A 12,491-nucleotide genomic window follows, 5' to 3' on the forward strand; every position below is an offset into this window, starting at 1 on the left:
CCGGATTCCAAAATAAATCAATGATGTTTCAGAAAGTTCCCACGCCCTGTGTAAAAATGCATTTATTCCCAGGTTTTGGGCAGTGACACTGTAATGCTAATAAAGTATAAGATCCAACTGAACACTGACTCTGTCAATGGTGATCCATAGGGACTTTATGAAAGATCCCAGCTACAAACACCAAAACCAAAATAGGTTTAGGGGACACCCGGATTTGAACCAGGGACCTCTTGATCTGCAGTCAAATGCTCTACCACTGAGCTATATCCCCAACTGTTTTCAAAGATCAGAATGACAATATATCAGTACATCATGAAAGAGTGAGAGGCTTCAAGCTCAGTTGGGCCACAAAGTACGAGCTTGAAACTGTGGAAAAGGAGAAGTAGTTCTTAATATTATTAATTAAAGGAAAACAGGATCATTTAAAAAACAAAATGTATATGTTTAATTGTTATTTTATTTGAATAGGCAGTGGTCCATAGGACCAATATCTCTAATTAAAATGTTTGTTTTGAAACATTCTCAAAGGGGAAGAGGTTTTTACGAGACTACTTATCTTTGTGGATTGATTACCACAATCACTGATATGGTGGTGAAGTATGATTGTTTTGGGCCAAATTACGGTGAAAAAACATTTCTGCATACCACTACAATTTGGTATTTGAAGGTACAACCAAACACCCCTTTCATGTACCTTCGATTTAATACATCAGAAAAAGCTATTTTGTGTTCGCAAATGGCCTGGTTTCTCAGACCAGCCTGCTTGCACCTGCAACTAGGGTTCGTACATCTTGTACGTGGGCAGCGTATTTTAGTAGAAAGTAAATAGATTATGCATTGCACAAAAATGAAGTGCTTCAAACAAACACATACTTTGTATGCACAGAGAAGAGGTGGAATACATGTAAGACTGAGGACACAGGTTAAATGAGGAATAGATTGACTGCATTGCTGCCCACTTTTCTATGCAATTTCTGTAGTGCGATTGAAGGAAGCACTAAACTGTAAAACAAAGTTGCCAATTGCTTTCATAGTCCATTTCCTTTGTTTGGTGCTGTGAAAGGAAGAGCCAGATTCCAAAATAAATCAATGCTTTTTCAGACATGTCCCATACGGAATACCGAGCCCTGTATAAAAATGCATTTACTCTCAGGTTTTGAGCAGTGACATTGTAATGCTGTTAAAGTGTAAGATCCAAGCTAACACTGACTCTGTCAATGATGATCCAAAGGGGTTTTATGAAAAGTCCCAGCTACAAACACAAGAACCAAAACAGGCCAAGGGGACACCTGGATTTGAACCAGGGACCTCTTGATCTGCAGTCAAATGCTCTACCACTGAGCTATATCCCCACCTGTTTGTGAGAGTCGGAATGAAAATATATCAGTACGTCATGAAAGAGTGTGAGCATCATGCTCAGTTGGGCTGGAAAGTACAAGCTTGAAACTGTGGAACAGGAGAAGTAGTTCTTAATATTATTTATTGAAGGAAAACGGGATCGTTTAAAAAAAATATTTATATGTTTCATTGTTATTTTATTTGAACAGGCAGTGGTCCATAGGACCAATGCCTGTACATAAAATGCTTGTTTTGAAACATTCTCAAAGGGGAAGAGGTTTTTACGGGACGCCTTATCCTTTCGCGGATTGGTTACCACAATCACCGAGATGGTGGTGAAGTATGATTGTTTTGGGCCAAATGATGGACCAAAAACATTTCTACATACCGCTGCAATTTGGTATTTGGAAGGTACACCCAAACGTCCCTTTCAAGTACCATCAATTTAATATATCAGAAAAGGCCATTTGGTGTTCGAAAATGGCCTGAGTCTTCGAGCCAGCCTTTTTTCATCTGCAACGAGGGTTCCTACATTTTGCACGTGGGCAGAGGTTTTAAGGAGAAATTAAATAGTTTCTACGTTGCACAAGAATGAAGTGCTTTAAACAAACACATATTTTGTATGCACAGAGGAGAGGAGGAATATATGTAAGACTGAGGACACATGTTAAATGAGAAATAGATTGACTGCAGCGCTGCCGAGTATACTATGCCATTTCTTTAGTGCGCTACAAGGAAGCACCAAACTGTATAACAAAGTTTTCAATTGTTTTCATAGTCATTCTCTTTGTTTGAAGCTGTGAAAGGAAGAGCCGGATTCCAAAATAAATCAATGATGTTTCAGAAAGTTCCCACGCCCTGTGTAAAAATGCATTTATTCCCAGGTTTTGAGCAGTGACACTGTAATGCTAATAAAGTATAAGATCCAACTGAACACTGACTCTGTCAATGGTGATCCAAAGGGACTTTATGAAAGATCCTAGCTACAAACACCAGAACCAAAATAGGTTTAGGGGACACCCGGATTTGAACCAGGGACCTCTTGATCTGCAGTCAAATGCTCTACCACTGAGCTATATCCCCAACTGTTTTCAAAGATCAGAATGACAATATAACAGTACATCATGAAAGCGTGAGAGGCTCAAGCTCAGTTGGGCCACAAAGTACGAGCTTGAAACTGTGGAAAAGGAGAAGTAGTTCTTAATATTATTAATTAAAGGAAAACAGGATCATTTAAAAAACAAAATGTATATGTTTAATTGTTATTTTATTTGAATAGGCAGTGGTCCATAGGACCAATATCTGTAATTAAAATGTTTGTTTTGAAACATTCTCAAAGAGGAACAGGTTTTTACGAGACTGCTTATCTTTGTGGAATGATTACCACAATCACTGATATGGTGGTGAAGTATGATTGTTTTGGGCCAAATTACGGTGAAAAAACATTTCTACATACCACTACAATTTGGTATTTGAAGGTACAACCAAACACCCATTTCATGTACCTTCGATTTAATACATCAGAAAAAGCAATTTTGTGTTCGCAAATGGCCAGGTTTCTCAGACCAGCCTGCTTGCACCTGCAACTAGGGTTCGTACATCTTGTACGTGGGCAGCGTTTTTTAGTAGAAAGTAAATTGATTATGCATTGCACAAAAATGAAGTGCTTCAAACAAACACATACTTTGTATGCACAGAGAAGAGGTGGAATACATGTAAGACTGAGGACACAGGTTAAATGAGGAATAGATTGACTGCATTTCTGCCCACTTTTCTATGCAATTTCTGTAGTGCGATCGAAGGAAGCACCAAACTGTAAAACAAAGTTGTCAATTGCTTTCATAGTCCATTCCCTTTGTTTGGTGCTGTGAAAGGAAGAGCCAGATTCCAAAATAAATCAATGCTTTTTCAGACATTTCCCATACGAAATACCGAGCCCTGTATAAAAATGCATTTACTCTCAGGTTTTGAGCAGTGACATTGTAATGCTCTTAAAGTGTAAGATCCAAGCGAACACTGACTCTGTCAATGATGATCCAAAGGGGTTTTATGAAAAGTCCCAGCTACAAACACAAGAACCAAAACAGGCCAAGGGGACACCTGGATTTGAACCAGGGACCTCTTGATCTGCAGTCAAATGCTCTACCACTGAGCTATATCCCCACCTATTTGTGAGAGTCGGAATGAAAATATATCAGTACCTCATGAAAGAGTGTGAGCATCATGCTCAGTTGGGCCGGAAAGTACAAGCTTGAAACTGTGGAACAGGAGAAGTAGTTCTTAATATTATTTATTGAAGGAAAACGGGATCGTTTAAAAAAAATATTTATATGTTTCATTGTTATTTTATTTGAACAGGCAGTGGTCCATAGGACCAATGCCTGTACATAAAATGCTTGTTGTGAAACATTCTCAAAGGGGAAGAGGTTTTTACGGGACGCCTTATCCTTTCGCGGATTGGTTACCACAATCACCGAGATGGTGGTGAAGTATGATTGTTTTGGGCCAAATGATGGACGAAAAACATTTCTACATACCACTGCAATTTGGTATTTGGAAGGTACACCCAAATGTCCCTTTCAAGTACCATCAATTTAATATATCAGAAAAGGCCATTTTGTGTTCGAAAATGGCCTGAGTCTTCGAGCCAGCCTTTTTTCATCTGCAACGAGGGTTCATACATTTTGCACGTAGGCAGAGGTTTTAAGGAGAAATTAAATATTTTCTACGTTGCACAAGAATGAAGTGCTTTAAACAAACACATATTTTGTATGCACAGAGGAGAGGAGGAATATATGTAAGACTGAGGACACAGGTTAAATGAGAAATAGATTGACTGCAGCGCTGCCGAGTATACTATGCCATTTCTTTAGTGCGCTACAAGGAAGCACCAAACTGTATAACAAAGTTTTCAATTGTTTTCATAGTGATTCTCTTTGCTTGAAGCTGTGAAAGGAAGAGCCGGATTCCAAAATAAATCAATGATGTTTCAGAAAGTTCCCATGCCCTGTGTAAAAATGCATTTATTCCCAGGTTTTGAGCAGTGACACTGTAATGCTAATAAAGTATAAGATCCAACTGAACACTGACTCTGTCAATGGTGATCCATAGGGACTTTATGAAAGATCCCAGCTACAAACACCAAAACAGGTTTAGGGGACACCCGGATTTGAACCAGGGACCTCTTGATCTGCAGTCAAATGCTCTACCACTGAGCTATATCCCCAACTGTTTTCAAAGATCAGAATGACAATATATCAGTACATCATGAAAGAGTGAGAGGCTCAAGCTCAGTTGGGCCACAAAGTACGAGCTTGAAACTGTGGAAAAGGAGAAGTAGTTCTTAATATTATTAATTAAAGGAAAACGGGATCGTTTAAAAAAAAAATGTATATGTTTCATTGTTATTTTATTTGAACAGGCAGTGATCCATAGGACCAATGCCTGTACATAAAATGCTTGTTTTGAAACATTCTCAAAGGGGAAGAGGTTTTTACGGGACGCCTTATCCTTTCGCGGATTGGTTACCACAATCACCGAGATGGTGGTGAAGTATGATTGTTTTGGGCCAAATGATGGACGAAAAACATTTCTATTTGGTATTTGGAAGGTACACCCAAACGTCCCTTTCAAGTACCATCAATTTAATATATCAGAAAAGGCCATTTTGTGTTCGAAAATGGCCTGAGTCTTCGAGCCAGCCTTTTTTCATCTGCAACGAGGGTTCATACATTATGCACGTAGGCAGAGGTTTTAAGGAGAAATTAAATAGTTTCTACGTTGCACAAGAATGAAGTGCTTTAAACAAACAGATATTTTGTATGCACAGAGGAGAGGAGGAATATATGTAAGACTGAGGACACATGTTAAATGAGAAATAGATTGACTGCAGCGCTGCCGAGTATACTATGCCATTTCTTTAGTGCGCTACAAGGAAGCACCAAACTGTATAACAAAGTTTTCAATTGTTTTCATAGTCATTCTCTTTGTTTGAAGCTGTGAAAGGAAGAGCCGGATTCCAAAATAAATCAATGATGTTTCAGAAAGTTCCCACGCCCTGTGTAAAAATGCATTTATTCCCAGGTTTTGAGCAGTGACACTGTAATGCTAATAAAGTATAAGATCCAACTGAACACTGACTCTGTCAATGGTGATCCAAAGGGACTTTATGAAAGATCCTAGCTACAAACACCAGAACCAAAATAGGTTTAGGGGACACCCGGATTTGAACCAGGGACCTCTTGATCTGCAGTCAAATGCTCTACCACTGAGCTATATCCCCAACTGTTTTCAAAGATCAGAATGACAATATAACAGTACATCATGAAAGAGTGAGAGGCTCAAGCTCAGTTGGGCCACAAAAGTACGAGCTTGAAACTGTGGAAAAGGAGAAGTAGTTCTTAATATTATTAATTAAAGGAAAACAGGATCATTTAAAAAACAAAATGTATATGTTTAATTGTTATTTTATTTGAATAGGCAGTGGTCCATAGGACCAATATCTTTAATTAAAATGTTTGTTTTGAAACATTCTCAAAGAGGAACAGGTTTTTACGAGACTACTTATCTTTGTGGAATGATTACCACAATCACTGATATGGCGGTGAAGTATGATTGTTTTGGGCCAAATTACGGTGAAAAAAAATTTCTACAAACCACTACAATTTGGTATTTGAAGGTACAACCAAACACCCATTTCATGTACCTTCGATTTAATACATCAGAAAAAGCAATTTTGTGTTCGCAAATGGCCTGGTTTCTCAGACCAGCCTGCTTGCACCTGCAACTAGGGTTCGTACATCTTGTACGTGGGCAGCGTTTTTTAGTAGAAAGTAAATAGATTATGCTTTGCACAAAAATGAAGTGCTTCAAACAAACACATACTTTGTATGCACAGAGAAGAGGTGGAATACATGTAAGACTGAGGACACAGGTTAAATGAGGAATAGATTGACTGCATTTCTGCCCACTTTTCTATGCAATTTCTGTAGTGCGATCGAAGGAAGCATCAAACTGTAAAACAAAGTTGTCAATTGCTTTCATAGTCCATTCCCTTTGTTTGGTGCTGTGAAAGGAAGAGCCAGATTCCAAAATAAATCAATGCTTTTTCAGACATTTCCCATACGAAATACCGAGCCCTGTATAAAAATGCATTTACTCTCAGGTTTTGAGCAGTGACATTGTAATGCTATTAAAGTGTAAGATCCAAGCGAACACTGACTCTGTCAATGATGATCCAAAGGGGTTTTATGAAAAGTCCCAGCTACAAACACAAGAACCAAAACAGGCCAAGGGGACACCTGGATTTGAACCAGGGACCTCTTGATCTGCAGTCAAATGCTCTACCACTGAGCTATATCCCCACCTGTTTGTGAGAGTCGGAATGAAAATATATCAGTACCTCATGAAAGAGTGTGAGCATCATGCTCAGTTGGGCCGGAAAGTACAAGCTTGAAACTGTGGAACAGGAGAAGTAGTTCTTAATATTATTTATTGAAGGAAAACGGGATCGTTTAAAAAAAATATTTATATGTTTCATTGTTATTTTATTTGAACAGGCAGTGGTCCATAGGACCAATGCCTGTACATAAAATGCTTGTTTTGAAACATTCTCAAAGGGGAAGAGGTTTTTACGGGACGCCTTATCCTTTCGCGGATTGGTTACCACAATCACCGAGATGGTGGTGAAGTATGATTGTTTTGGGCCAAATGATGGACGAAAAACATTTCTACATACCACTGCAATTTGGTATTTGGAAGGTACACCCAAACGTCCCTTTCAAGTACCATCAATTTAATATATCAGAAAAGGCAATTTTGTGTTCGAAAATGGCCTGAGTCTTCGAGCCAGCCTTTTTTCATCTGCAACGAGGGTTCATACATTTTGCACGTAGGCAGAGGTTTTAAGGAGAAATTAAATATTTTCTACGTTGCACAAGAATGAAGTGCTTTAAACAAACACATATTTTGTATGCACAGAGGAGAGGAGGAATATATGTAAGACTGAGGACACAGGTTAAATGAGAAATAGATTGACTGCAGCGCTGCCGAGTATACTATGCCATTTCTTTAGTGCGCTACAAGGAAGCACCAAACTGTATAACAAAGTTTTCAATTGTTTTCATAGTGATTCTCTTTGCTTGAAGCTGTGAAAGGAAGAGCCGGATTCCAAAATAAATCAATGATGTTTCAGAAAGTTCCCACGCCCTGTGTAAAAATGCATTTATTCCCAGGTTTTGAGCAGTGACACTGTAATGCTAATAAAGTATAAGATCCAACTGAACACTGACTCTGTCAATGGTGATCCATAGGGACTTTATGAAAGATCCCAGCTACAAACACCAAAACCAAAATAGGTTTAGGGGACACCCGGATTTGAACCAGGGACCTCTTGATCTGCAGTCAAATGCTCTACCACTGAGCTATATCCCCAACTGTTTTCGAAGATCAGAATGTCAATATATCATTACATCATGAAAGAGTGAGAGGCTTCAAGCTCAGTTGGGCCACAAAGTACGAGCTTGAAACTGTGGAAAAGGAGAAGTAGTTCTTAATATTATTAATTAAAGGAAAACAGGATCATTTAAAAAACAAAATGTATATGTTTAATTGTTATTTTATTTGAATAGGCAGTGGTCCATAGGACCAATATCTGTAATTAAAATGTTTGTTTTGAAACATTCTCAAAGGGGAAGAGGTTTTTACGAGACTACTTATCTTTGTGGATTGATTACCACAATCACTGATATGGTGGTGAAGTATGATTGTTTTGGGCCAAATTACGGTGAAAAAACATTTCTGCATACCACTACAATTTGGTATTTGAAGGTACAACCAAACACCCCTTTCATGTACCTTCGATTTAATACATCAGAAAAAGCTATTTTGTGTTCGCAAATGGCCTGGTTTCTCAGACCAGCCTGCTTGCACCTGCAACTAGGGTTCGTACATCTTGTACGTGGGCAGCGTATTTTAGTAGAAAGTAAATAGATTATGCATTGCACAAAAATGAAGTGCTTCAAACAAACACATACTTTGTATGCACAGAGAAGAGGTGGAATACATGTAAGACTGAGGACACAGGTTAAATGAGGAATAGATTGACTGCATTGCTGCCCACTTTTCTATGCAATTTCTGTAGTGCGATTGAAGGAAGCACTAAACTGTAAAACAAAGTTGCCAATTGCTTTCATAGTCCATTCCCTTTGTTTGGTGCTGTGAAAGGAAGAGCCAGATTCCAAAATAAATCAATGCTTTTTCAGACATTTCCCATACGGAATACCGAGCCCTGTATAAAAATGCATTTACTCTCAGGTTTTGAGCAGTGACATTGTAATGCTGTTAAAGTGTAAGATCCAAGCGAACACTGACTCTGTCAATGATGATCCAAAGGGGTTTTATGAAAAGTCCCAGCTACAAACACAAGAACCAAAACAGGCCATGGGGACACCTGGATTTGAACCAGGGACCTCTTGATCTGCAGTCAAATGCTCTACCACTGAGCTATATCCCCACCTGTTTGTGAGAGTCGGAATGAAAATATATCAGTACCTCATGAAAGAGTGTGAGCATCATGCTCAGTTGGGCCGGAAAGTACAAGCTTGAAACTGTGGAACAGGAGAAGTAGTTCTTAATATTATTTATTGAAGGAAAACGGGATCGTTTAAAAAAAATATTTATATGTTTCATTGTTATTTTATTTGAACAGGCAGTGGTCCATAGGACCAATGCCTGTACATAAAATGCTTGTTTTGAAACATTCTCAAAGGGGAAGAGGTTTTTACGGGACGCCTTATCCTTTCGCGGATTGGTTACCACAATCACCGAGATGGTGGTGAAGTATGATTGTTTTCGGCCAAATGATGGACGAAAAACATTTCTACATACCACTGCAATTTGGTATTTGGAAGGTACACCCAAACGTCCCTTTCAAGTACCATCAATTTAATATATCAGAAAAGGCCATTTTGTGTTCGAAAATGGCCTGAGTCTTCGAGCCAGCCTTTTTTCATCTGCAACGAGGGTTCATACATTTTGCACGTAGGCAATGGTTTTAAGGAGAAATTAAATAGTTTCTACGTTGCACAAGAATGAAGTGCTTTAAACAAACACATATTTTGTATGCACAGAGGAGAGGAGGAATATATGTAAGACTGAGGACACAGGTTAAATGAGAAATAGATTGACTGCAGCGCTGCCGAGTATACTATGCCATTTCTTTAGTGCGCTACAAGGAAGCACCAAACTGTATAACAAAGTTTTCAATTGTTTTCATAGTGATTCTCTTTGCTTGAAGCTGTGAAAGGAAGAGCCGGATTCCAAAATAAATCAATGATGTTTCAGAAAGTTCCCACGCCCTGTGTAAAAATGCATTTATTCCCAGGTTTTGAGCAGTGACACTGTAATGCTAATAAAGTATAAGATCCAACTGAACACTGACTCTGTCAATGGTGATTCATAGGGACTTTATGAAAGATCCCAGCTACAAACACCAAAACCAAAATAGGTTTAGGGGACACCCGGATTTGAACCAGGGACCTCTTGATCTGCAGTCAAATGCTCTACCACTGAGCTATATCCCCAACTGTTTTCAAAGATCAGAATGACAATATATCAGTACATCATGAAAGAGTGAGAGGCTCAAGCTCAGTTGGGCCACAAAGTACGAGCTTGAAACTGTGGAAAAGGAGAAGTAGTTCTTAATATTATTAATTAAAGGAAAACAGGATCATTTAAAAAACAAAATGTATATGTTTAATTGTTATTTTATTTGAATAGGCAGTGGTCCATAGGACCAATATCTGTAATTAAAATGTTTGTTTTGAAACATTCTCAAAGGGGAAGAGGTTTTTATGAGACTACTTATCTTTGTGGATTGATTACCACAATCACTGATATGGTGGTGAAGTATGATTGTTTTGGGCCAAATTACGGTGAAAAAACATTTCTGCATACCACTACAATTTGGTATTTGAAGGTACAACCAAACACCCCTTTCATGTACCTTCGATTTAATACATCAGAAAAAGCTATTTTGTGTTCGCAAATGGCCTGGTTTCTCAGACCAGCCTGCTTGCACCTGCAACTAGGGTTCGTACATCTTGTACGTGGGCAGCGTATTTTAGTAGAAAGTAAATAGATTATGCATTGCACAAAAATGAAGTACTTCAAACAAACACATACTTTGTATGCACAGAGAAGAGGTGGAATACATGTAAGACTGAGGACACAGGTTAAATGAGGAATAGATTGACTGCATTGCTGCCCACTTTTCTATGCAATTTCTGTAGTGCGATTGAAGGAAGCACTAAACTGTAAAACAAAGTTGCCAATTGCTTTCATAGTCCATTCCCTTTGTTTGGTGCTGTGAAAGGAAGAGCCAGATTCCAAAATAAATCAATGCTTTTTCAGACATTTCCCATACGGAATACCGAGCCCTGTATAAAAATGCATTTACTCTCAGGTTTTGAGCAGTGACATTGTAATGCTGTTAAAGTGTAAGATCCAAGCGAACACTGACTCTGTCAATGATGATCCAAAGGGGTTTTATGAAAAGTCCCAGCTACAAACACAAGAACCAAAACAGGCCAAGGGGACACCTGGATTTGAACCAGGGACCTCTTGATCTGCAGTCAAATGCTCTACCACTGAGCTATATCCCCACCTGTTTGTGAGAGTCGGAATGAAAATATATCAGTACCTCATGAAAGAGTGTGAGCATCATGCTCAGTTGGGCCGGAAAGTACAAGCTTGAAACTGTGGAACAGGAGAAGTAGTTCTTAATATTATTTATTGAAGGAAAACGGGATCGTTTAAAAAAAATATTTATATGTTTCATTGTTATTTTATTTGAACAGGCAGTGGTCCATAGGACCAATGCCTGTACATAAAATGCTTGTTTTGAAACATTCTCAAAGGGGAAGAGGTTTTTACGGGACGCCTTATCCTTTCGCGGATTGGTTACCACAATCACCGAGATGGTGGTGAAGTATGATTGTTTTGGGCCAAATGATGGACGAAAAACATTTCTACATACCACTGCAATTTGGTATTTGGAAGGTACACCCAAACGTCCCTTTCAAGTACCATCAATTTAATATATCCGAAAAGGCCATTTTGTGTTCGAAAATGGCCTGAGTCTTCGAGCCAGCCTTTTTTCATCTGCAACGAGGGTTCATACATTTTGCACGTAGGCAGAGGTTTTAAGGAGAAATTAAATAGTTTTTACGTTGCACAAGAATGAAGTGCTTTAAACAAACACATATTTTGTATGCACAGAGAAGAGGAGGAATATATGTAAGACTGAGGACACAGGTTAAATGAGAAATAGATTGACTGCAGCGCTGCCGAATATACTATGCCATTTCTTTAGTGCGCTACAAGGAAGAACCAAACTGTATAACAAAGTTTTCAATTGTTTTCATAGTGATTCTCTTTGCTTGAAGCTGTGAAAGGAAGAGCCGGATTCCAAAATAAATCAATGATGTTTCAGAAAGTTCCCACACCCTGTGTAAAAATGCATTTATTCCCAGGTTTTGAGCAGTGACACTGTAATGCTAATAAAGTATAAGATCCAACTGAACACTGACTCTGTCAATGGTGATCCATAGGGACTTTATGAAAGCTCCCAGCTACAAACACCAAAACCAAAATAGGTTTAGGGGACACCCGGATTTGAACCAGGGACCTCTTGATCTGCAGTCAAATGCTCTACCACTGAGCTATATCCCCAACTGTTTTCAAAGATCAGAATGACAATATATCAGTACATCATGAAAGAGTGAGAGGCTCAAGCTCAGTTGGGCCACAAAGTACGAGCTTGAAACTGTGGAAAAGGAGAAGTAGTTCTTAATATTATTAATTAAAGGAAAACAGGATCATTTAAAAAACAAAATGTATATGTTTAATTGTTATTTTATTTGAATAGGCAGTGGTCCATAGGACCAATATCTGTAATTAAAATGTTTGTTTTGAAACATTCTCAAAGGGGAAGAGGTTTTTATGAGACTACTTATCTTTGTGGATTGATTACCACAATCACTGATATGGTGGTGAAGTATGATTGTTTTGGGCCAAATTACGGTGAAAAAACATTTCTGCATACCACTACAATTTGGTATTTGAAGGTACAACCAAACACCCCTTTCATGTAC

The 12,491-nt window shown here is 38.5% G+C and overlaps 12 non-coding genes across 12 annotated transcripts; all 12 read right to left on the minus strand.

The window, feature by feature from the left end:
* Positions 1–199: 199 nt before the first annotated feature.
* Positions 200–271, minus strand: TRNAC-GCA (transfer RNA cysteine (anticodon GCA)). The gene has a single exon. It is a non-coding gene; the product is annotated as a tRNA-Cys (tRNA).
* A 1,009-nt stretch (positions 272–1,280) lies between these two features.
* On the minus strand, positions 1,281–1,352 carry TRNAC-GCA (transfer RNA cysteine (anticodon GCA)). Its single transcript has one exon. It is a non-coding gene; the product is annotated as a tRNA-Cys (tRNA).
* A 997-nt stretch (positions 1,353–2,349) lies between these two features.
* TRNAC-GCA (transfer RNA cysteine (anticodon GCA)) lies at positions 2,350–2,421 on the minus strand. Its single transcript has one exon. It is a non-coding gene; the product is annotated as a tRNA-Cys (tRNA).
* A 1,008-nt stretch (positions 2,422–3,429) lies between these two features.
* Positions 3,430–3,501, minus strand: TRNAC-GCA (transfer RNA cysteine (anticodon GCA)). Its single transcript has one exon. It is a non-coding gene; the product is annotated as a tRNA-Cys (tRNA).
* Positions 3,502–4,492: 991 nt separating this feature from the next.
* TRNAC-GCA (transfer RNA cysteine (anticodon GCA)) lies at positions 4,493–4,564 on the minus strand. The gene has a single exon. It is a non-coding gene; the product is annotated as a tRNA-Cys (tRNA).
* A 984-nt stretch (positions 4,565–5,548) lies between these two features.
* Positions 5,549–5,620, minus strand: TRNAC-GCA (transfer RNA cysteine (anticodon GCA)). The gene has a single exon. It is a non-coding gene; the product is annotated as a tRNA-Cys (tRNA).
* Positions 5,621–6,629: 1,009 nt separating this feature from the next.
* On the minus strand, positions 6,630–6,701 carry TRNAC-GCA (transfer RNA cysteine (anticodon GCA)). The gene has a single exon. It is a non-coding gene; the product is annotated as a tRNA-Cys (tRNA).
* Positions 6,702–7,698: 997 nt separating this feature from the next.
* Positions 7,699–7,770, minus strand: TRNAC-GCA (transfer RNA cysteine (anticodon GCA)). Its single transcript has one exon. It is a non-coding gene; the product is annotated as a tRNA-Cys (tRNA).
* A 1,009-nt stretch (positions 7,771–8,779) lies between these two features.
* Positions 8,780–8,851, minus strand: TRNAC-GCA (transfer RNA cysteine (anticodon GCA)). Its single transcript has one exon. It is a non-coding gene; the product is annotated as a tRNA-Cys (tRNA).
* A 997-nt stretch (positions 8,852–9,848) lies between these two features.
* TRNAC-GCA (transfer RNA cysteine (anticodon GCA)) lies at positions 9,849–9,920 on the minus strand. The gene has a single exon. It is a non-coding gene; the product is annotated as a tRNA-Cys (tRNA).
* A 1,008-nt stretch (positions 9,921–10,928) lies between these two features.
* TRNAC-GCA (transfer RNA cysteine (anticodon GCA)) lies at positions 10,929–11,000 on the minus strand. The gene has a single exon. It is a non-coding gene; the product is annotated as a tRNA-Cys (tRNA).
* Positions 11,001–11,997: 997 nt separating this feature from the next.
* On the minus strand, positions 11,998–12,069 carry TRNAC-GCA (transfer RNA cysteine (anticodon GCA)). Its single transcript has one exon. It is a non-coding gene; the product is annotated as a tRNA-Cys (tRNA).
* Between the last annotated feature and the right edge of the window lie 422 nt (positions 12,070–12,491).

This window comes from Triturus cristatus, chromosome 4_1 (genome assembly GCF_964204655.1).
Source record: "Triturus cristatus chromosome 4_1, aTriCri1.1, whole genome shotgun sequence".
NCBI classification, from domain to species: Eukaryota; Metazoa; Chordata; class Amphibia; order Caudata; family Salamandridae; genus Triturus; species Triturus cristatus.